Here is a 24856-nt window from a genome sequence, read left to right on the forward strand (position 1 = left end):
GATTGCCCCTACAAGTGCAACCAGTTCAATTCCATTGAGAATCCAAGGGCTGATATACTTATTTGTAGCAAATCAGTCAAAATTTTAAAACGATGATGATTTATAAAGTAGTAAAGAACTGAAGAAGTTTTGGCTACAATTACTTAAAGTCTTTTTTTATTCTCCCTCACATTCAAATATTTTTCTTTATAATTTATTTCTAAAAACAGGAATCTTCTGCTTAATAGCAGTCAGTAATACATTTCTGAGAATCAGATGTTCTACGCCAAAATGCTAACTGGGTATCTCTCTCCCACTGTGAAAAGAAAATGATTATGATACAATATATGTCAATCCCAAATTCCAAAGGTTGATTTATTATGAAATTGATGAAACTTAACCTTCAAAGTCCTTCACTTGTGAACCCATTCTGAAATCCTAGGAAGAAACTTACCAATGAATGCTTGTACCATTCATAAATGTAAGATTATTTATTATTATTCTAAAGGGGATCTCACCCCAATATTATAAATGACAGCCTTTACAAAACCTAGATTCACTCTAAACAGAACAATCAAGTTATTTCCTAAATATAAATAAAATGCAGAAAAACCCCATATAGAAATATTCTTGAAAATAAAATTATTAAACATTGTGTCCTGATCACCAAATAATTGATATGATTACTACAACAGTTGCTTTTGTGTATAGTAACATCTTTTCTACTATGTTTTTTCATTTGTTTGTTTTCTTATTCATGGTTTCTTTAATACTTTCTTAATTTGAAGGGGGAACTCATTGTATAATATTAGGTTAAAATAAGGGTTAACTTTTAAGGACACTTTGGAAATACGTTCAGGACAAGTACACCAAGCAGAGAATGGCTCACAATGAGTGTGATGCTGCAATGGCTCTTAGAGCCAGAAATATCCCCAGTATGTGTCACGTTTGTTGATACATGCTGCTTTTTTCAAAATATCTACGTGTGATTGTCATGTTTTACTAATTATATTTGAAATGTAACTTAAGTACTTACTGAACCTTATTTTCTCAAAATTGTTTGTATTTTGTTTTCTAGATGCAAATATAAAATTTCCCATTTAAATGTCAGCTGTAAATGTACTGAGAGTTAATGCATTCTGTGAAGTATAAGCATTTAAGAAAACGAGTCACTCTGCTGAGAACACTTTAATGGAGAGATGATATGTTGGTGAGTTTGCCTTATTTTTCAAAACTAGCTTAATTTCAAAGCCTTGTGGTTGGATCTCTATGGCATCACTGAATAACAACAAAGACAAGAATAAAAATAATGACAATAACAGCTGATGTTTATTATTTCTAAATGTTTAACTTAATCTTCTCAAGCACTATCTCTTTTAATCTTTCTAACGAGCCAATAAAAATGAGTATAATTATATATATTTTACTGATGAAAGAACTAAGAGATTCAGTAATTTGTCCAAGGTGATGCAGCTCATAAGTGACAGAGCCAGAAATTCATTGCACTTAGTTCAATTTTTCAACAACTATTTATGGAACATCTTCTTGACACAAGATATGACAGGTTGTTTTGCTTCAGTTTCTATCACACAATATGTACTACAGAGATTTACTTCAATGTATTACAGAAATTTGTGTGTAAGTTTTATATTAAAAATTCTTTCTTATAATAGGTTGATGGTATCTATCCTGAACTTCTGGTAGTTCACAGACCTTCCAAAGAACAGTATGAGACTATTCAGTGAAATTAAGTATGCAAATACCCTATGATACAAAAATCTCATTTTTAGATTTACATAATGAGAACTATGGACCAGAATAAATGAACTATATATACATATGACAATATAAATACATAAAAAATTAATGTTGAGTAAAGCAAGGAAAAAAGAGGATAAGATTACAGCATTATATCATATATATAACTGCATGTATTTAACAAAAAAGAGATAAGAATAGTAACATCAAAAAAATTGGAAATTTTTCAAGAATATGCTCAAATTAAAAGAACTAAATTGACCTCATTAGATGGTTACCAAAGAAGGGATGGGAAACAGGTACTGGAATAAAATAAAATTAAATAAGGAAGAAATGTCACATGGAGTGATGATGACAATGTTTCACAGGTTAATATTAGTAAATATTATTAATTTGAATAATTGACTTGAAATTCTGGGGATTCTGATTCAATGTTCTGACTCAGGCTGTCTGCCTGAGATCACACACCACACGAGGGTTGGAATACAATGCAAAATGGGATTCCGCACTGCATTCTCAGAGCCATCAATCACCAAAGACAGTCCCCTCTAGTCACTAGCCATCACTGAGCTCATTTTATCAGATTATTTATTCAAGTAAGAACATTTAATTAAATTCTCACTTGAATAGATAGAAGTAATAGAAAACAAAGGTGTATTCATGATAAACCAGTGTATCGAAGTGTAGTTTGCCTTTTCTTATAATGTAGTTAAAATAGGATTTCTCAAAATGTAGCTTGACATAAAGCAGGATTCCTCAGGAAGTTTCCTGTAGTATTAATATCTGATTTGTAATATATGATTCTCTGCCTCTCTGCCTCCCTGTTTCTGTCTCTGTATATATGTATATTTTTATTAAGAATATACATATCTTAATAAAAATATTTGATCCTCATCCATTAATAATAATGAATGATTATACAGAATACTTATAATTGCCACATGTCAGATATTGCTGTGTGCCCTGTTAAGGAGTTTAAATGAGATATTTAATTCTCAGTTTATTCAGGTTGATATCATTATCATCCTCACATATCACCTACCAGTGCAGATTTCTCTGGTAGTAATACATGGTATATTTAAGTTTATATTCTAGAAACTGACAGTATAGTTATATGAACCAAAAGCAGAAATGACCTCATACTGGCAATTTGACCCATTTTTTTCTGTATATGGCTTCCTTATTACTATTTTTTTCTGTGTTATATTGACAAGAATGTCATTTTCCTGTGTCTCTGTATTTCCCAGTGTAATACCCTAGCATCATATTCATATCTACACTGCATTGTATTTTTCTGTTTCGTTCTGGCTTTCCCACTAGACTATGAAGTAGTTCTCAGAGATGGAGACTATCTCTTGTGTATCTGTATCATCAGGAGAAACAATATGCTTGGCACATAGTAAACTCTTGTCTACTGTTTTTGTTAAAAGGGATAGGCAGTGTGATGAAACTGATATCTTTAAGATACATTCCTATCAAAGATCATCTCTGAAATGTGTCTAAACCAGTAGCTAGTGCATCAGTGAAGTGAAAAAGACCTTACTTTCATTTTCTTTCACCTAAGGATGTTTGAATGAGCAAAAACATCATATATTTATAGAAATCTATTAGTAAAATACATATTTCGGCAGCAGCACTGCGGTTCAAATTGGTTTCTTTAGATGCAAATTATCAGGGGCTGGCAGTCTCATCGTAGCTGAGTATTAGCATGTGGTCAGTTTATACACTCTAACTCTTGGAATGGGAATACTTCTCAGGTCTGAAAACCCTATTTCCAAAAGCCCAAGTGAATTGGTTGGGTGGAAGAGATAACCCTGCAGCTGCTTAGTCGGTGGTAATGAAGCCAATCATTCCTCTCAAAATACAAGGTATAATAAAAAGCTGCAAATGTAGAGTGTAATATTCAGCCAAGGCTTCATGAAACAAAATTCTTACTGTATTAATACCAAAACCCAGTTTTCTGTTGGGTACTTGGCGCTATGAAGAGTGGCAATTCATTTCCTATTAAGAAAGGCATCATGGATACAGCTAGACAATAGCTTGTTTAAATCTCCTTCAAGACTAGCAATTACCTGTATCCTTGAAAAATAGAAGGAAAGGCATGTGGAGGGTCAGCAAGAGTGGACAGCTGGTCAATCCTCTGGGCTGGAACTACATAAAGGCTCAGCACTGCTGTTTAAATGTGGAGTGTCATTAAATTGGCATTTAATTGAACACTATAAACAATGTCACTAGTACAACCATGTTGCTAACGATTAACCCTAAAGTAATCAGATACTGTTTTCTGTCTTCTGGTGGTTTCTTAAAATGTTACTTACCCAAGGACTATCGCGGGCGGGCAGAATAAAAAAGATACCAGTGTTACAGAGGAAAAAAATATCTACATATATAAAATTACAGCCTTACTTCTTACTCGTCTCACTTATAACTACATTGGTATAAAAGCTGTCTATGAATCAGTACAAAGTCTACATAATTCTATTTTAAATGACTTGTTAAATCAGTGATTAAAATAAAAATGAAATGCAAAGACTTTGGAGATTCTGCAATTATTTGCTTTGAATTGGACTTACCTTTGGTAAAAATGCATTGCTGATTTGACATACTTGTTAAATTCTAAGGTAACCTGAAATGGCAGCTACAGACATTTTGCTGTCTCTGCCTCCAATGCCTACTGCCTAATCACACACAGTGCCTTCAAAAACTGCTAACCCTGAGGTTACATATGTCTCTCCCCAAATATATATGTATTTGCATAAACCATTTTGCTTTATATTTGTTTGTATATATGTTACTTAGTGGGATTTTTATGTAAAATGTTTGGCCCAGATTTTGAACAGAAAACAAAACACTATTCAGAGAAAAGGTTTCAATCCAGATGGATATGGGTGTGTGAGCAAGAAGAAAGTATGATGAGTCAGAAGGTGAAACCCAAGGATAAGGGGAGGTAAAAGCAAGAGAAAGACGGTTTAAAGACAGGCTATCTCTGGAGAGCTGGTTCAGGAAAATTTTTGAGTGAGTGAGAAACAGTGTAGGCATTTAAGATAGGCAAAATGTCTCTAAAGAGCTGGATCAGGAAAATTTCTGATTGAGGGAGACACAGTCATCAGCTTAATATATCAGAAACCCTCTTGGTTATTTTAGGATAAGCCCAAATTTTATGCCTAGAAAACCTCTAAAATTGATGTTGCTATGTCCTCTTTATCCAAGAGAACTAAGAAAGATTGCTGTGGAGTGATGTCAAATCACTTGTAATTTACCAGAAACTTACTGATCATCTACCCTGTGTCAGGAATGGGGCTAAACACTAGAGATAAAATCATGGACAAGATGGGGAAATTGTCTTTCAGGAATTTATGTACTCTGTTGAAAGAAGCAAGTGATGACAAGATCTTTTGAACATTTTAAATATAAAAGAAATAAGTACAGTGTGCTTGGGAACACAAAGGAGGAATGACTAAATTACTCTAAAGGGAACAAGAAGTCTTCTTACAGGAAGTGACACCCAAACTGAAACTTGAAGGAGAAATCAGGAATCAGCCAAGTGGCAGATAATGGGGTAGAGATGAGAGGCAGAATAGTTTTCTAATTAAAGTTCTGGAGACAAAAACATTTGTTCTAAGAGATAGAGGAGTAATTAGATAAAGGGAGAGTTAGAGAGAGAGAAAGAGATATCAAGAAGGGCTCTGGACTTTTTTACTAAGCAAAATAGGGAAGAATTGAAAGAGTTTAAACAGAGATACTACATTTGCACATTAGCTACAGTAGGGAGAAAACGAGAAGAGTGGATAAAATGAACAGCAGGGAGACTGGTTAGGAAGCTGTTGCAACATTCTAGACAAGGGATGATGGTTCTTGAGAGAAAGTGATGATAATGGGAATGAGAAGAAACAGAAGCATTTGAGATATACTTAGAAGGTGGGACTCATAGACTAAGACTCTGTCTGGTACCAAAACAGGAGTCTGTTGGTAGAGAAGCAGATGAACTAAATCTAGGAACATCCTGGATTTGTAATTATTTTGCATAATTATTTTATATCACTTATGCCCAGTGGCTCCCTATAATATATTTGGGGAGCTTTTAAGTTATAAATAAATAGTTAAGGAGAATGTTTCTGAAATAATAAAAGTGTAGTTATATGATCTAAGAGGAGATACTCCTTTTTCAGTCCTTGATGTTGGCAGAAGAATTTACAAGCAATGAAATGAGAAGCCTTATATTTGGTTGATCTTGACAATTTGCCTTGTGTTTAAAATTTTTTTCATAGGAATCACTGCATAATATTCCCACCTATTTCAAGCTATAAACAACCCCAGTCCTATCAGATGTGCATCACAGCCTACAACTAAATCCAGAGAATATTTCTGACAGGTCACTTCAAGTACAAGGCCTGAAACATCCTTCTGGCAGAAAAGTGTATTATCAGAGCGGTAGAATTATCGTTCTGTCCCTGACCAACTCATATAATGGACCTATAGGCTAACTGTGTTCCAGGCACATATTCTGTAGTCCTGGAGGTGAAATCCTGGCTTCCTAACAGGATATCTAAACCACAAATTACTCTTTCTCTCACAAACCATTCCTCCTTTAAGATTCAAATCAGCTCTAACATCCTCTATAGACATCCTGGCTGAAAAGACTCAGATATTACTTTTCACAGCCTTGGATTCCCCAAGATTCACATATTTCACTCTAACTAAATGTGAACTAAATCTCAGTCTGTCATATTCCACTCCAACAGTCATCTCAAAGCTTCTCTTCTTTATACATCCTGGATGTTTGTTCACATGAACCACTCTCAGTAAATAGCCTCAATCCCCTTATTTCCCTGGCATCCTGTAATACAGTTTGTAGTTTACTGAGGGCTGATAGGAAAAGAGTCATCAATGGGAAGTCTCTAACCAAACCCCTGCCATTCCCTTGATATCTCTTCCACTAGAGGATACTCAGGATAGTAGGGCTCTGAAATTTGTAAGAAAATTTACTTATGAACAATTGAACTTTTATGAATTTTGTATCACTCTTGAGTTAGATTTATGCAATCATCCTGAAAAGGAAAAAATTTCCAAAGACTCTAACAGTGGGATAAAGAGGATGATTGATGGCTTCTCAGACAAAAATTAGTTTCCAGCTACCCATTGCTTGGATAAGGTATATGCTGAACCCAGAGACAGTATCTATACAGAGAAGACTCAGCAACAACAACAAAACTTAAAAGTTAAACCTGCGTGTTGGCAGAAAAGCATAATTTATGAAGCATAGTTTATAAACTAAGACTTAATTGCATGTTTACAACAATAATAGCAGAGTGAAAACAAACAGAACTGTGTAACTATACCACAAAAATTCAACCCACCAGCTTCAGTTGGCTTCATCCTTTGTTCTTCACTTGATTTGATCTTGGCCTATAATTAGTATTTAAAGATACTTAGGAAATATAAAATAATCATAAAGTTGTAAGTGCTTTACAATATTATAAGAAACAATTACTACCATTTAATTTTTATGACAATGAATTTCATGGCTTAATAAGATAGTAGATTTTTAAAAACATGTATATCTTGTAAAAGAAAAGAAAACAAGACAAAGCAAGGCATCTTTCCATACAATACACGAGCACATAAAAATATCTTCTTATTTAAAGATAATTAACACTGCTTTTAATTTTATCTCTGTCCTTTGTCTTATAATTCACAGACATTCTTGACAGAGTTTGCCCTGGTAATAGCTGACTGTTCTTTTTGATATAATCACTCTTTTCTCCTATGGACAGGCCAATATCTTTTGTGATTAGCAACGGACAGCCCTGTCTATCTCGATTAGTCATGGATACTTAGCAGTTCACTACATGCATCACCACTAATTGCAGCAAAAGTATTCATCTGGCCTCCTTTCCTTTTTATGTTTTCTTTTCTCCCCAAACAAAGCAGGCAAGCAATTTTATCCCTGTGAGATACATTGGGATTTGTAAAATTTGCTATGCTTTCTCCTAATTACTATTTGAAAAAAAAAATTACTTTGTGTTATCTTGGGTGTTTTCTTATGAAAATCAGGTCTCACAATTTTAGTAGCTCATGTATCCCTAAATTTGTGCTGCTAGTGTTTTTCAAGGTAGTGACTACAGAAATAATGAGTAAAGGAATACCATGTCATGGGTGGGAATGTATGTTTAAATAAAGTGTTTTGATATTTTTACTTTGAATTTTTGTCTAAAATCTAATTTGCCTATTAAACATTTGCAATGAAAGTAGGAAATAGAGTCCAGATGAACAGAATATATTTAACAAAAACAACACACATTAAATCAAATAATTATGATAAATCATAGAGAATATTGCTCATAAAGCTGAACAAAGTCCTTATTTTCAGGTTCTTTTATTACATTTTTGCCAAATATTATATTTTCTAGAATAATAATGATGTTATGAAACTTAAAATATTAGTTATTCAAAACTAACACAACGTATAAAATAGAATATAGGTAATATTTTTTAAAAATTGCTCTATCAATATTATCAATAGTAGTCACTCAATTCTTAACTCCATTTTCTGTCATTTGAACAAATATAATAGAAAGTGAATAGTGACTCTGGTACCTCAATTAGATGTTGGAAGTTCAGTATAAACTATTTTATTACTATATCTGAAAAAAGAAAATAACAAAAAAATAGGATCAAGATTGTGACCCTCATGGTCAACCTCACCTTGTTGATAATAAAATGATTAGCAAAGGTAAATGCAAAATAGGAAGTTAATTACAATGTAAAAAGTAAGAGCATTTTGTAAGGAAGGGTGATGTTGTAAGGAATCATATGGTATACACTATTTTGTGTCTGGCTTCTCTCAGTGCAGTGAATTTTAGATTTATCACTGTTGCAATTATTGGCATCTTGATCCTTTTTATTTCTGAGTGGTACTTCAGTGTTTGGATATACCACATGTGTTCTACTAAAATCAGAATCTCCACCACATTGTATGGACTCTAGGATAGGTCCATTTTTGGCCATCCTGGAGAGACCTAACACCTTGTGGATGTGACTGGGTAAGAAAATCAAAATTGTTTTAGCCTAAATGTCTCTGGCCAATATGGCTGAAGTTCCCCTTGTTGAGCCTAATACGGAAAGAGAGTCTGTTTGCCTTCTAAGCCTCTACCACTGGTCAATGCCACCCCAGCACCTGAGACTGCTACGTTAGCAAAACTGCCTCCTCAGTTGGTATGCTTTATACATGCAATGCTCAGTTTGGACCAGCAACCAGCCTAACATTGCTATAGACAGTGAATGGAGATAGACCCAGGTAAAAATAGATGCTTTAAGCTGAAGACATGTCTAAAGAAGACAGGAGATACTTAGATTTCCAAATGAAAAGTGGTTACAGCCAATGCAAAGGACAGAACAGACTCTTAGACTAAATCTGCTTTTACATAGAGATGGGGACTTCGATAATAATTATGTTTTTTGTTTTTTTTTTGTTTTTTGTTTTTTTTTTTTTTTTGAGACAGAGTGTCACTTTGTTGCCCGGGCTAGAGTGAGTGCCATGGCATCAGCCTAGCTCACAGCAACCTCAGACTCCTGGGCTTAAGCGATCCTACTGCCTCAGCCTCCCTAGTAGCTGGGACTACAGGCATGAGCCACCATGCCCGGCTAATTTTTTTGTATATATATTTTTAGTTGGCCAGATAATTTCTTTCTATTTTTAGTAGAGACGGGGTCTCACTCTTGCTCAGGCTGGTCTCGAACTCCTGACCTCGAGCGATCCACCCGCCTCGGCCTCCCAGAGCTAGGATTACAGGCGTGAGCCACCGCGCCCGGCCTCGATAATAATTATGTTCTGGGAACTGATCAGGAATAATTATTTGTACCCTAAATCATAAAATAGAACACTCCTGTTACAAAATTACCTAGGGACATATACAATTCCCAATTCCTCCTAACTATGAGATTTACATAACTTAGAAAAAGTAATGTGGTACACAGAATTGTTTGTAAAATTAGTGACACTGAGTTCTGTTGGAAAAGTGATAAAAATAGAATTAAATAAGTGTTTTTAACTGTAATAAAGAAGTCTTCTAAAAAGCATCTGCTTCCAAAACAAACCAAATTTATCTGCATTAAAAACCTGCTTAGGCAAGTAAATCTTATCCTGAATGCCTTTCTTTAATTGTTTGAGAAATATTGCTTTGCTATCTATCTGCTGATCTAGTGATATGTTTATTCAAACAATACCACTTTTTAATGTTTGCACACCACACATACTGGCTTGAAATTTAATACCTTATTCATTTACATTTGGTTTCATTGTTTTCAAGTCACAAGAAATGCTTATGTTACCACTTGGTCCTTTCAAAATTATTGGAAAATACAAGGTCATATTATTAAGGTCTTGCCTCCTATTCTGGTACTAAGAGGGCAGAGTACAAATGTGTTTCTTTTTGCTGCACTCCCCAAATAAATCCACTCATGTGGTCTGTGGAAAGGAAGAATATTTTTGCTATTATCTTTTATTTAAGTTACTTCAATGAATCAAACATGTTCATTTAAGTATCTAAAATATTTATTGGACTCCTTCTCTGAGCCAGGCACTGAGCTGTGTGTTAGGGACATAGCAATGAATATAGATATGCAATAGTTCATTTGTGATCACATTCTCATGGGGGTAGACAGACTGCAAGCATATCAACTGGGGAATGATAAAGTGGGAAGTCAGGGAAGACTTCCTTAAGGAGGTGATCCTTGAGTCCAGACTTAAAGGATGAGAAGCAGTGAGCCCTGAAAAGAGAAGAGAATTCTAACCAACAGTAGGAGCAAAGCTGGGGCAGAAAGAGTTCAGCATGTTCAAGGAAGAGATGGGAGACAGCGTGTCTTGAGTATGTTGAGTAAATGTGCAAGATGGGGTCACAGAAGTAGAAAGGACAGGATCCTATAGGAAATGAAAAGGAGTTTAGGGAACATTCAAATCAACAGTGTAACATGATCTGGTATATATAAAAAAAAAGAATCATTAAGAAGAAAAATTGTGTGTGTTGGGAGGCAGGACTTAGAAGCCAGTGCTCTAGGTAATAAGACTATGTGATGATGATGGATATGAAGGGAAGTGAATAATTTAGGGTGTATTATTGCAGGTAAATTGATACTTTTAAAGGATATGAATAGATGAGGGAAAGGGCAAAACTAAGGTGTGTTCCTAGATTTTTGGCATAAGCTACTGGGTGGATGGTAGAACACTTTACAGGGATTTGAATAGTATGATAGAAAAAAGGCTGTGGGTTGTCATGAAAAAAAGAGCCTATTTTAGACATATTTAGTAAGAAAAATGTATATTGTATATCCATGTGGAGATGACAAGAAAATATTTAGTTATTTGAGTTGGGGCCTAGATATGAACATTTGGGAAATTTAATTTATAGGTAGCATTTAGGTAGTGGAACTGAAAGACATTATCTAAGGAGAGAGCTTACTTGTTGGAGCAAAGAATGCCCAGGAACAATACTTGGAGAGCTCCAACAGTCAGCTCATCCATTGCTAGATGTACCAAGAGTAACCAGCAGCATCTTTGCTGAAAAAGACATAAAAACCATCAATAGACCACAGCTTTTTTGTTTAGCTTGGCTTATTCTTAAGTGGGGAGTTGTAAAGTTTGTTGGGTAACCATATAGTTTATCACTGAAACCCAGACACGTGTAAAAGTGAAAGGGATGCTACTAATAATTACAGTGGTGTAATAGATTTAAACAGTGTTGGCCCAGATAAACCTTCCCTATACAGGGGGATAAGTATGATTCTTTATCATCTGAAAAATACTAATGTATCCTATTCCTGGTTGGGAACCTAGCCTCTACTGGTACTCCTTCCAATGCTTACACCAAACCAGGGCACCCATTTTCAGAGCAAGACAGCTTTTCACTGGCCCCTTCACTCAAGGCTCTTACATCGGAATGTGGGGGTTGGGATAGGCATGACTTCTTACAAGTTTATCTCCCACAGCCAATTCCAGAAAAAGAAGTCTTCAACATTACATCCATTGCTAATATTCATTTAGAATATTAACTCTTTCTTCTCCTTTAGATCATTGTGCTTTCCCTACAAAAGAAAAATTGTCCATAGTATTTTTAAGGTGTTTGCACGGTGCTAAATTCATATTCTGTGGATTTAGTAGAGGAGATTTGAAAGGAGCTAACTGCAAATTGTATGAGCCATCCAGAAGCCACTGAGCTATGCCCTTGAGCAGATGGGGAAACTGAACGTTTCAGTTGATTTACCTTAGATCATACAACTAATTCATAGCAAAGTTAGAATGTGAACATAATTCTGATTCCCAGACATGTGCGTCCTATCTGCTCTTCAGTTATCCAGCTTATAGAGATAAGCTCCCTCTGGTGGGAAGGCTGACTTTGACACTACTTTAATGCCATGTGTTAACACACACCATATATAATAGAAGGAGGAAGTGAACTGGGGGATTCTAATAAATCACCTCAAGTAGTTGATCACTGGTTAACTAGTTATGAAGGAACAAATGAAGTAGAGAAAGAGAAGGAGTGCTTCAAACTAAGGAAATGTGGACATTTGTGGATGCATAAAAGTGTAAGGCAGGTTGAGGAAATAGAACCCAGGTTGTTGATGAAACTTAGGGTGCATGATACATTAAAAAGAAACCTGAAAAAATAGCATGAAGTGGTCTTGGAAACCAAACTAAGAATTTTTTTTTTTTCATTTTACTGGACACACGTTTGAATATTTGTAAAGATTATTTTAGTAGTATTCTGAAGAGTAGATTGGGGAGGTGGATTCTTGGGTAGTGGGAAGGTGTTGTAGAAAGCTTGGATAGAGTCTAACCTAGGGGTTAGATAGAACACCACATATTTGAGGGATGTTTTGTTGCATAACCTAAAAGTAAAATAAAACGAAATCCACCAGCACGGAATCTTAGGGTTAGTATAACCATTCTATTTGGACAAAGTTCGACTGAGATTTTGACCATCTTCAAATAATTTTGGAAAGGCAGATGCTCTCTAAAGAAAGGTGGCCTTGAGGTATTTGTCCTAACTACTTTTACTCAGAAGTTGCCTATACACCCTTTGATTTTAAGGGAGGGTTAGGAAAGAAAATGCTTCCAGCTATAGAAATAAAAGAAGATAGTAGAATTCACTCTTGTTCTTCATAACAAAAAAATTCTGAGATCTTTATATCCAAATGAGTTAACTCATTTGCTTTCCTGGTCCTTTTTGCTTTTTCTTTACATCCTGCCTAGCACAGGTATTTGGCTTTCTTCTCGTGGTCATATTCTACCAGGAAAAAGTTTCTATCATGTAATAGGAAACACTGCATTCTTGGAGAGGAGCAGAGGCCACAGAGCTAGGCTGCAGGGTGGATGCTGGCTGTCCACTGGCCACATTCACAATCTGAGATGCTCTTTGATCTTGATGTGAACCTCTATTTGCTGCCCTGCAGCCACTCTTTCTCTTCCTTATGTTAATAATGGGACCTCAAATTTTCCTTACAATAGTCTTCCCGACACTATGTGTTTTGGATGGTTTACCTCAACTCAGATTTCCAGGTTAGAGCTGTGATGTGTACATCCATCTGCATATCATATCATCTGACTACATATCTTTTGGTTCAGGATCAAGGATATGATCCAATTCAGAGAGAATGTTATAATAGATTCAGCTGGGAATGTGAGACCTTTTCTCCAATTGACCTTTTATGGGTATGTGAGTGTTAGAACTGCTTTAACTACATCAGAAATATCTAGAGTTGCTTTGTGCTGCCCAAGCATGGGGCCATCTAGAGGAAGTCAACAAGTATGGCTGAAACAATTTATATAAACCAACAATAAATGATTTTTCTTAAAGGAAGCAAAAAGCTAATATGTAAGCTCAGGCATATGTCTTCAGAAACGGTGCTATTATCCACCATATGATAATGCTTTTATACTGAGTTTCACTATTTTTCTCAGGTCTAAATAGCCAAGAAGACAAAATCTGGCATATATCAAAGATCCAGCAAAGAAGGCCTGAAATTAGAGAAGTCACTGCCTCTCAATTGGGTTTTCCATTTGTAAGACTGTCAAGCTTCCAGTAAAATTCATGTCTCAAATGTAAAAATTACTTCTTGTCATGCACCTCTGAATAACTCCTAAATGCTTATGCCTCACATGTTACATACAAGAATACTACTATTTATTTCACAAGAGATATAATAACTGCATACCTGAGGTCAATAATTATTTCTCTGTTTCTCTACCTGATTATTCTGATTTAGAGTCACCTATAGTAAACAAAAAAGTAAAAATTATTTAAATGAAAAATGTCTATAGATATCTTTTACAAGGTATTAAATAAAGAGTCTTTGTTGTTGGGAAATTTGTGTTCCACCCTACTGTCAATCATCAAAGAAATGGATCCCCAAGGAATAAACAGTAGCAGTTTTTTTTTATTATTTTTTTATCATTATTATTATTATTTTTTGAGACAAGAATCTCACTCTGTTGCCTGGGCTAGAGTGTCATGGCATCAGCCTAGCTCACAGCAACTTCAAACTCCTGTGCTCAAGCAATCCTACTGCCTCAGCCTTCCCGAGTAGCTGGGACTACAGGCATGTGCCACCATGCCCGGCTAATTTTTTTTCTATATATTTTTAGTTGTCCAGCTAATTTCTTTCTATTTTTAGTAGAGACAGGGTCTTTCTCTTGCTCAGGCTGGTCTCGAACTGCTGAGCTCAAACAATCCACCCGCCTTGGCCTCCCCAAGTACTAGGATTACAGGCGTGAGCCACCACGCCTGACCAACAGTAGCAGTTTTTTAAAAACAATTTAAAAATAAGTTTTTAAAGAAGGAAGAATAATTAGAATTCAGGAGCTAGGAGAGAAATAAAGCTCCTAGAGCTGACTTAGGTCTTAAAAAGGCCCTGAGGAGATTAAAAATAGGAAAAAAAATCATAATTTCTAAACCTCAGATAATCCAAAAGAAAATTATATCTACTCCCTTCTCAGTGTTTATAAGAACCTTTATCTAGAAAGTCTAGAAAAAAACCTTTAAATGTATTGATTTATATGTATTTAAGTATTGATGCTGATTATCTTTCAATAAAACCCATAACTAGTTCTAGAGAAGTGAACCTTTCCAAAGAAGATCCTAAGTTTACAATACTTAATAATGAAAATATTTATTTTTACTTTGGGTCTGGAACTATATATTATATGTGAATATAAAGGTCCATATAAGTACAATGTACTTCATATTGTAGAATAGTATATATCATAATAAGATAAAACAGTTCATCTATTGAAGTCACTGGTAATCAAAAACACAACCCACATTATTTAAAGTGAATTGTCATACTGGAATGTTGTTATAATGGAACAAAATTAATAAAGAAATAGGACTATGGATTCTACTGAGAAAAATTTAGTAATTATTGAGTACTTATAATGGGCCAAACAGGAGTCTGAGTGTTTTCTGAGTACTGCTTCCTTTGATCCTTATTCCAACTCTATGATTACATCTTGTTATCATTCCCGTTTTACATAGGAGAATACTGAGATGGTGGGGTTAAGCAATCTGTTCAAAGGCACACAATCTATCTCTTCTTCAGAGCATGTACTATTATCCATCATGGTATAATGTTTTGCTAAGAAGACATCAGGCTATTTGTCTCATATCTAAATAGGCAAGAAGACAAGACCTGACATGAATCACAGATCCAGCAGAGATGGTTTGGAGTTTGAGAAGTCTTCGTGTTAGCAAGAATATCACTATAAAAGTGCTGAATCTGAGGTTGCTCCCTTCCTGCCCAGCTGTATAATATATGCTGCGATATAGGTGACCTTTGCCTAACAGGTGGTGACAGATTTTGAGACAAGCTTGAAATAAATTAAAAACCAGCAGGTAAATGTTGTTCCTACTAATGATAAAAAATGCTAATGTCATCTGAAAGAAGGCTTCTGTCTTTATTAAAAATTGGTGACAAACTGTTTCCTCTGGGAGGTCTTCCCTAATCACCCTGTGCTGATTTGAGTGGCCCTACCATTGATCCCCCCGCCCCTGGCTTCTATAAAAGAAACTACACATTGTGTTTCAGTATTTTGCCTTCTCACCTTCTCTCGCTAGAGTGGTTCTCAAACTTTAGCACGCATCAGAATCACCTGGAGGGCTTGTTAAATCACAGATTTCTGGGTCCCACCCCTCTAGTTTATGATTTAGCACTATGAGAATTTGCATTTCTGACAAGTTCGCACTTGATGCTGGCACTGAGCTGCGGGTCCAGGGACTGCACGTTGCAAACCACTGTACTCCAACATCCTTCCAAAAAGTTTGTAAGGTGCTTGTCAATGTGCCTACAATTGCCTGGCGTATATGTATCAAAAACAAAACAAACAAGTTAAAAAAACTTTGTAAACAAGACAAATAAATAAAAACGGTATTTTCTAAGCTAAGCCCTGTGAGAAAAGGTGTTTCTCCTTATTCTTTTCTTTAACAAAAGGTAATGTTGACATACTGAGTTACAGTTTATAAGTATTTTAGAGAGATTTATACAAATATTCATATCAGTATAATTCATAGTAGCCAATGACTGGAAAACAGGATGAATGAATTACAGTGTATTAGCATAACAAATATTCTACAGTAATATAAAGGAACTAACTACTGTCATGCATACAAGAAGGAAGAATCTTATAAACATTATGTTGAGTGAATTAAGCCAGATATAAAATAAAATATTTATATGCAATTTAAAAACAAACAGGACAGGATAGTGGTTCATTTTAGGAAGACGTGGACAGTAGCCATCAGGAGAGGATACAGTGGGGGATTCTGGAATTTTGGTAATAATTTCTTGCCAAGAGCGTGTTTGTTTCTTATAATTTATGGAGCTGTACACACTGGTGTCCTTATAAAAAGAGGAGATTAGGATACAAACAACACACAAACCAAGATGGGGGTGACCATGTGAGGACATAGAGAGAAGGCAGCCACCTGCCTGGCAAGAAGAAAGTTCTCAAAAGAAGCCAATTCTGCCAACACCTTGGTCTTGGACTTCTAGTCTTCAGAACCATGGGAAAATAATTTTTTGTTATTTAAGCCACCCAGTCTGTGGTTTGTCAGGGAAGGCTTAGCAAACTAAGACACCACAATAACTTTTGTATCTATTCTCATTGTATATGTGTGGAAAGGACATGAAGGAAGGTAGTTTGGAATAATGTTCACGTAGTCCTGAAAAATCAAAGGAGAACAGTTTTCCAAGCTCTTATTTGTGCTCTACGTGTACAAAATTATGGATTGATTCATTGGTCTAAATTATGAATTAAAATTCGTTTCCAAATTTTCTTCCTTCTTCAAACAATTTATGTTTCCATTTTCCCAACTTTGAAAATGAGGCAGAGCAATTCAATTAGTCTCTACTTGAATAGAAATGCTATTCACCGGTGTCCCTGATAAATACCCTTCCTGACCTCATTGATAGTATTCTAGAATGTGATAGTTAATTTTATATGTCATCACTGCTAGTTCACAGTGCTCAGTTTTCTGGTCAAACACTAGTCTGGATGTTGCTGGGATAGTACTTTTTAGATGTGATCAACATTTTCATTAGTAGACTTTGAGCAAACCAAATCACTTTCCTTGTCGTGAGTGGGCCTCAACCAATCATCTGAAGGCCTAAGAGAAAAGACTGAGGTCTCCCAAAGAGGAAGGAAGAGGAAGGAATTTCCCTCTAGACTGCCTTCAGACACAAGGTTGCAACATCGACTGTTGCCAGAACTTCTAGGCTGCTAGCCTGTCCTGCAAATTGTATGTTGCCAGCTCCCCACAATCACATAAGCTAATTCCTCAACATAAATCTCTCTCTAACTAGATACTTTACATATCTATTTATAGAAAGATAGATACTCCATTTCTCTGAAGAATCTTAATATTAAGAGTGTTTTTAAATTCTTAAATAAGACTCAACTTTTGCAACTTATTATCCTTTTGTCACCTCAACAGCATTGCTTCCTCTCCTTACGATTTGAAAATCGGTGAATACAGAAATTAAAAAAAAACCCTGATTCAACATTAAACTTTAAGCCTCAAATTTATTCTTATATCATTGTCTAACCCAAAGGTCCTCAAACTCTTTGTGTAACGGGCCGGATAGTAACTATTTTAGGCTGTGAGGTCCATCTACATGGTTTCTGCAGCAATCACTCAACTCTGCTGTTGCAGTGCCGAAGCTGCTGTGGACAATTCAGAAACAAATAGTCATGGCTGTGTTCCCACAGTGTCCACATTTACTAATAGACACTAATATTTGAGTTTCATGTAATTTCTACACATCACAGAATATTATTCTACCTTTGTTTTTTCAACTACTTAAAATGTAAAAAAATAAGTTTGTTTATCCACTCACCTATTCAAAAACCTCTTGGTTGCTTCCAAGTTTTGTTAATTATAAATAAAGCTACCATAAACACCCACCAAAATGTTTAACAATCATTTTTAGTACAAGGGCCTTACAAAAAACAGGCGATGGGCCAGATTTGGTCCACTGGTCATAGTTTGCTGATCCCTTAATCTAGCCAGTCCTTTAGGAAAGTATTTTTGTTATATCTGATGTTTTGCTGCATAGTGAGAAATTTGTTATAGAAACTAAATTTTAGAGATTAACAACACAGTCCATATGCCTGGAGGACAACAAGGCTTTTCAAGGATGCTGCTAATTAATGGCATTTTGAGTGGTAAAGAAGAGGAAAGGTCATTATTTCATTTTCAACACATTCTTGAAAGCATTGCCAAGAGCATCCACTTATGTCAAAGACTGTACCCACCAGCCACATGACCTTGGCTCTTTCCTTTTTGGTTTGCTTTGTTTTCTGCATGCATATTCAGTTGAGTTTTCTAGGAACGTAAACTACTGAAATCAATTTAGCAATCAACCATTATTACCTTCTTCTTCACTCTTCATGCCGTCTCTCACAGCTCTCTTCTTTCCTGCAAGCAAGATGTCAGGGCATCTTTATTGTATTGCTATTTACTCTTCAGCTCAATAGTTTTTTCAAAGCAGACACATCATTGACATTTAGCAGTATTAATCTCTGCCAGTGCAATATGCCTAATTGGTTTTAATGAAATAAAGGAGAACTTCGTGGGAAAATTGGAAAAAAAGCTGCAATGAACTAAGATCTCTGTTTTCAGATATTTTCTAAAGTCGATGGCATTGACCGAAAGAAAACAGAGTGCCCGTAAACAGCATTTAGTCCTGCACAAATCATCAAGGTTGTATGTTACTGAAAACAGGGGTAAGAATCATTTCCATCTTGAAATTTGTTTATTTGGAAAGAATTTGAATATTAAGCCCAGACTTAAGGTAATGGAAGGGTAGTCATTCTGGTAATAATTTTGCTAATAAAACCTCTTCTATCAACATAAAGATAATCACTGACTCTCAATGCAGACACATTAAAAAAAATCTGCATGGGCAGAAGAACATCAGACACTGCTCTTAATAAAAATCAGACTATAAACCTTCAAGTTATATAAGTGGAATATCTTACCTATCCATTTTTTTCTTTATCATGAGATTTACTTTTATAGGGAATTGGTAAGTATATATGTAGTAGATTTTTTTATGGTATTTAAAAATCATCCATTTAAAAAATGAAAGTTCAGAGAGTGTAAGGTTATGTCCACATAAATCTCCTTTATAGGTTTGGTTGGCAGATGGCTGAAATACCTGTAAGACACTAGGACAGATTCAGAACCACCTCAGAAGCACCATGGCTCAGTGAACCAAGCAATTGAATGTAACTCTGGGTAATCTGTATTCTAATGCTGATTTTTCTATTGCCTCATTGAATCTAAATCTGCCCTCTGTGTATAGGGACCAGGCTGGCAGGGGGCACATAAGGATGCCAGCAGAATTGCAGAAAAAACAATACAGTTTACCAAGGACAAGTTTCCTCTCATCACCCCCCAGATCCTAACTCTTCAGCCGTGCACACAGTGTAAAAGCTGCTGCCCTCAAGCCAAAAATGCGTCTTCAGCAAAGCCTGGACTGGTGGTCCAGAAAGTGTGAGAACGAGGAGTTTGATTATTGACAGATAAAGTAAAATAGATTTGCTATACAAGTAACCAGGAGAGGGGTTCAAAATAATAATTTCTGAAATAGAATATCTCCTCCATAAAATGTGTTCTTTATTCAAAGTCTATTGTTTTATTTATCTTATTTTTCTTTTGTAAGTTATTCATATTTTTGAAGACTCATATTTATTAGACTGGTACATTCACTGATTTACTGAGTATTAAAAGTAATTTACACACTCACAATAAGGAACAATTAGTTGTAGCTCTGTTATGTTTTCCATCATCATAATAGAATGACCCTAAACCTACTCAAAACCAGGATGCTGATTTTTCTTCTCGGTACTGTCAAGACTAAGGTCTCCACAAAAGAGGTGCATGGGCTGACTGAGAGTCCTTGTGAGGTCCTTTACAGATTCAGCTGGAGAGAACAGGGTGTTGCTAAGGACAGTCTAGAGCCTGAGGGGGCAAGCTCATAAATCTATGGATTGTAGGTTCTCACACTGACTCAGCCACCCTCTGTCTTGACATGGCTGAAGAGGGCCTTTTCTTTAGCAGACTTGGTGTCTGTCATTGACGGTGCTATTCCTTTTTGTCCCTTAGTGCAATCCTTCCAAATTCACATTCCATTATTCTTACAGTACGAGTACAATCTCCACTTCTACCCTGTTACACTGTTGCTAGCTCAGGAACTTTATTATCCTACATAAAGGATTAACACTTCACCAAGAGGTCCTCTAGAAAATCTACAACACCTTGCACCACAAAAATCAGTCAGCTTTGTCATTGCTTAGCCTGGATAAACATGTTAGTAAAATCAGCAGCTGTGAAGTATAGAATTCTAACTTGAGAACTATTATTAAATATAATGAGAATTATTAAAAAATGTAACAGGAATAAAACAAAATCATGATGTCAAATTGGCCACTCTGACTTTTTTTAAATATCTAGAAACAATTTACACACTTTCAGTAACTATATGTCTAATTTTAATACTACTTTATATTTAGATAATACTTTATAATTTAAAAAATCACATATTTTATTTGATTTCTACATCCGTTTCTATTACATTTGTTCCTTTAGGAGAGATGTCTTCAAACATCATAAAGATTTTAATCATATGGTAAAAATATGCTAAGAATCTCTAATGAAATCTATTGTGAATGTGAATATAAATGCATTTGACAATTGCAAAATCAGTTGGTTCACTAAAATATAATTTACATCTTCCAGGCTTTTTTGCATCTTAGAATTTTTAATCCCCCAAGAGTATCATTCTTTTATAAAAATGGCCAGAACCTTCATAACAACAACACTTAAATCTACACCTCAATGCCTAAACTAAAAATAAATATGCATTTTGAGAGGAATAAAATGATCGTTAAATGTTTAGTGTAAATATCCAAAAATGACTCATTTTGTTCACTTAAGAATCTGATTACTCATGTACTGTCAATTCCAGAATATTTTTTGAGCATTTGGGCTGTTTGTGAGCTAGAATAAAACTGAGAGTGCTTGAAGAAGTCTTGGAGATTATTTCAAGCTAACCCCTCATTTAGCAGAAAGGGAAACTCAGAGATCAGATGACTTGCTCAAAGTAAAATGGTCATCAAGTGTTACAGCTAAGATTTGAATATAGATCTTATGACTCCCAAGACCCCAGTCAGCAGTTATGGCAAAATTTTCACAAGGAGCCTGATATAATAACCAAAGTTGTGCCGCATGATGACTTCATCTTCCAGGAAAAAAAGTTAAACCATTTTCATGGTCATTGTTTAACCTAGTTTTTTGTCGCATGTTGTAGCTAAATCTTAAAAGTAACACCTGCGAAGAGGGAGGATCGTTTGAGCTCCGGAGTTCAAGACCAGCCTGAACAAGAGCAAGACCCCATCTCTACTAAAAAAATAGAAAGAAATTAGCTGGACAACTAAAAAATATATATGGAGAGAGAGAGAGAGAGAGAGAGAGAGAGAGAGAGAAAATTAGCCAGGCATGGTGGCGCATGCCTGTAGTCCCAGCTACTCGGCAGGCTGATGCAGTAGGATTGCTTGAGCCCAGGAGTTTGAGGTTGCTGTGAGCTAGGCTGACGCCATGGCACTCTAGCCTGGCCAACAGAGAGACTCTGTCTCAAAAAAAAAAAAAAAAAAAAAGTAACACCTGTTTTCTTCTTTGTTCTGCTCTGACTACTTCAGAAATCTGAGATATAGATGCAATTTCTATGAATTATCCATTTTATTTTATCAATAGTTCATTATGGATGCTAATTAAGTTTTAAAATTTCTTATCAAGTAGATACTATGGAGAATAGAAGCCAAATAAAACAAGGAAGGGTCTTGTCTCTACAAAACATATTAAGCCAGAAGAACCCTAAGGGTTCCATGGAAATGAGTCAGAGAGAGGTTCCAAGAGGAGTAGGAGGTTAGGGCAATCCTCTTCCTTCTCTCATCTCTCTAACCTCCAAGTACCTCCACTACATTAATGAAACAAAACACATTTTTCAAAAAGTAGAGAAATTCTGTTCTATTTTTGTCTGCTCCTACTTTCCTCAGATGGGAAAGTGAAGTGACCAATGCCTTGCACTTGGAAAACAGGAACAAACGGGTCATATAAACTTGGGCAACTCACCCAAAATGTTTGGAATCATTTTATTGCCTAGGTTTAATATTTTGTGTTTTGTGAATGAGTTTGGGACTCCTATGTAGCTTCTGAATCACAGCTTTTCTCACTTTATTTTGACATGTTAGACCAGTGTCACATTTGAGTTTCTGACTCAAGCCCTCTTATCCAGAAATTTCAGCCCTCTTGTGGGTGGACCGGGAGCCCTGTGTTAGCACTGGATCATCTGGCTAGGTTCACAACAGCTTCCCCTTACCAAGAATTTTTAAATTATTCTGAGATTGAGGAAGGTTGATTTGAAGAACAAAAAAAAAATCACAGCTTTTTTTTTTTAACTATGTAGCTAAATACTTTTTTAACTATGTAGCAAAATACTAAATAGCTATTATTATTACCATTTACAGTTACGGCCATTGAGGTTCAGAAAGGTAAAGTGGTGCTCCCCAAGTGTGACAGAGGCAGAGTGTGGCAGAGATGATGTTTGAGCCCAGTGTTTTCAGTTCTAAAGCCAATGCTCTTCCTACTATTCCAGATAGAAGATTCAGCCTTCCAGTGATTGGTTTAATGCATTCTCTGGCTTTGGGAAATACTAGGTTTTAAAAATAGTTTGAATGCTTTAAAAATTATTGAATAATTTAAAAGTTTTATACAAAATATTTTATATAAAATAAATATAAAGGCAGAATTCAATTATGATCAGTCATACACAAAAGTTCCCTTTAACAAACCAATATGAGATACAATTTTGGGACACAAACATCACATTTGTATGAACTGGATGTTTAAATATTCTAAAAATATATGAAATCTTACATATTGTTAATAATTTTAGTCATACTATGTCTAAAATGAAGAACTTTAATTCAGACTACAACATCCAGAATATATTATGTCTAGCACACTTTTCTTAATAGGTGGTCTTGTAACACTAGGAAGAAGTATTTTTAAGATGAGGACAACTTCAAAGTTGGCAGTAAGCTTTGAATGAAGAGAATAACTTTGGGGGATCATATGAAGTGGATCAAAGTGGAAAAGGAAATAAGTTAGAACAAGAGAACCATGATAATCTTAAGAGAAGTTTCTGCCGACAGTCTGAGTATTTAAGAGTGTAAAACAGTTTCTGATGGAAGAAAAAGAAGTGACAAATACTGTGATGGTACCTTAAAAGCTAGGATTGATATTTAGAGGCAGAAACAAACTCTGAGAAAGGAATTTAAGTATCTACAATATAGACAGAGATCTATGGCTACTTCAACGCTTGCTAATAAAAGAGGTGGACTTGTTCATGTCACTATTTGGGACTTCTTGAATAACATACTGCCACCCCACATACTTTAATTAAATAACCTGTACAGATATGATAAATATACTAAACATCCCAACTTGGACAAAGTAGCGATTTGGTTGTGTCTGAACAAGTCTCCTGAACTGGCGATTGAGACAAAAGGATTGATTTTAGCCATAGGCAAAAAATGGTTTTATTGAAGTGACTTCTGTGAGGTGGGGGAAAAATAGTACTCTGCCAATGTTCAATAATTTTTCTTCTTTCTGACCCTATAGATTTGTGTCTAAATAGAGAGATGAAGCACCCCAAAGGATGCTGAGATTCAGGGTTACAGATTGGGAGAGAGTCCTTCTCTGTAAGGAATACACTTAGCTTTATTATAGTAATGACTCTGGGGCATGTTCTCTTGGTTATGAAGCTTTAGCAGTTGAAATATTTTGAACACAGTGTGTTAGGAATAGTTTTGATCACAAATAACAGAAAACCAGACAAATAAGGGACCATACAAATTTCTCTCACACAGGTAGAAGTACAAGAAGGTAGGCAGTTGTTGGTGGCAGTTCATTTGCTTAGAAGTCATCCATGACGTAGGACCTTCCCACTCTTTGGCTTCACCACCCTCAGTGGACAGCTTTTCGCCTGCATGCGTATTGCCACGTGGGCACAGAGAGGGCGCTGCATCCTCAGTTATCACATTCATGTTCAGCCTCATTTGATCATTTTATAAAGAAAGAAAAAGACATCCCCCAAATCCTTAATCCACCACCATCGCTGCCAGATGACTTTCTTCCCCCTTGGGGACAGAACTGCATCACCTCAAGCTGCGAGAAAGGTTTTGCACCCTCTATGGTGGAAAGCGACAGGGAAGAAGCCTTCAGCCATGTAAATTTATCACTTAATACATACTTTTTATTGAATGTGTAGCGGGATTAGAATGTTCGGGTTGTTTTAATATTGAAAGCTGACTGTTTTGTTTTCTTTGTTTTATTTGTCATATAAGAAGAGTGAAATGAGAATGTTTTCCATCTCTCCCTGAAGTTTAATTTTTAAACTCTTGAAGAAAGTCAAAGTCATTTTAAATTACTAATGATTCAGAGATGGGTTATAGCAGCCTTCACGAATATTACAAAAGAACTAGAGAACACTCGAATTTGAG

The 24856-nt window shown here is 35.6% G+C and overlaps 1 long non-coding RNA gene across 1 annotated transcript in view; it reads right to left on the reverse strand.

Moving 5' to 3' along the window:
* LOC123638571 overlaps window positions 1–18695 on the reverse strand; it is a 38976-nt gene extending 20281 nt beyond the window's left edge. The window contains exons 1-2 of the long non-coding RNA XR_006735393.1: window positions 18663–18695; window positions 7095–7143 (exon numbers count right to left, since the gene is read on the reverse strand). This is a non-coding gene — a long non-coding RNA (uncharacterized LOC123638571). The remainder of the gene's footprint in view (window positions 1–7094; window positions 7144–18662) is intronic.
* Between the last annotated feature and the right edge of the window lie 6161 nt (window positions 18696–24856).

Source organism: Lemur catta, chromosome 5, assembly GCF_020740605.2.
Source record: "Lemur catta isolate mLemCat1 chromosome 5, mLemCat1.pri, whole genome shotgun sequence".
Classification (NCBI taxonomy): Eukaryota; Metazoa; Chordata; class Mammalia; order Primates; family Lemuridae; genus Lemur; species Lemur catta.